The following is a 1,116-nucleotide window of genomic DNA, read 5'->3' on the forward strand; positions in this document are numbered from 1 at the left end:
ATCATATACTAATTTTTTTTTTTTTTTAAATAATCTAGCTCTTTTGGGTAATGTATTATGTTAATATATTATGGACTATAAACAATAATCATTTGGTTATTACTAGACATAAATATAATGAAAAATAGGTTTGGTATGCCTAAGTGAATAATGTATTATGTATTATATTATTTATAATTGCAAAGGGTGAAAAGATGTAAGGAAAAGGCTTCTGTTATGAAAATCTTTGTTTTTACCATTTCATCTCTACTTAATAACCAATTTAACAGATGTCCATTAAACATTCTTTTTTTGGTAAAGAATTTATGCCAATAAATCATCAACACTTCCTCATGTTTTTATGAATTTATTGGTATATTAATTTATATTAATGAGAAATATGGATCATAAATCATACTAAATTCCTCTATTTATGTGTAAATAAAAATAAATTTAAGCTATACCAAAGAGAACTTGAGACCTTGTAAATTATAAGTATATTAAAAAAATAAAGTTGGATTGAGTTCTTGCCACCACTTCTTCACCTTTAGCTCAATGCTGCTCTTTTTTTTTTTTTTTTTTAAGCTTTTTATTTATTTATTTTTATGTTTTAAGCATATTTCTTAACTTATTATACAGAGAAGATGTAAATATCAAAAAAAAACAAAAATGTTCTTTTGTGGATGTAAACAACTATTTTATCTAATTAATTTTCTTTTTCTTTTTCATAAAATAAAAAAAATAAAAAATAAAAACTAAGTCTGTAGGCCTCAATCAGACATCATCATCATCATAGTTTAAAACTATAGTTGTGGACCTGTCTGTAGGGTAGAAAATAAAGCATTGTACTTTACCCAAAAAAAAAAGTAAAGCATAGTTTTAAATATTAATTATTTAACATAATAAAGTCATGTAGTTTCTATCACATGAAAATTTTCTTGGCTCTCAAATTTCACAGATCAATTGTCCATATCATCATTTATCTATCTAATAAATCTCAATCGAATCAAAATTCAAATTTAAAAAAGGCAAAAACTTCAAAATATAATTTGATTCAACAATTAAAAAAAAAAAAAAAAGACAAAAGCTCAATAAATATTTTTTTGGGGGGGGGTGGGTTTAAGGGAAAAAACTCAA

This window comes from Macadamia integrifolia, unplaced genomic scaffold (assembly GCF_013358625.1).
Source record: "Macadamia integrifolia cultivar HAES 741 unplaced genomic scaffold, SCU_Mint_v3 scaffold2671, whole genome shotgun sequence".
In the NCBI taxonomy this organism is placed as follows: Eukaryota; Viridiplantae; Streptophyta; class Magnoliopsida; order Proteales; family Proteaceae; genus Macadamia; species Macadamia integrifolia.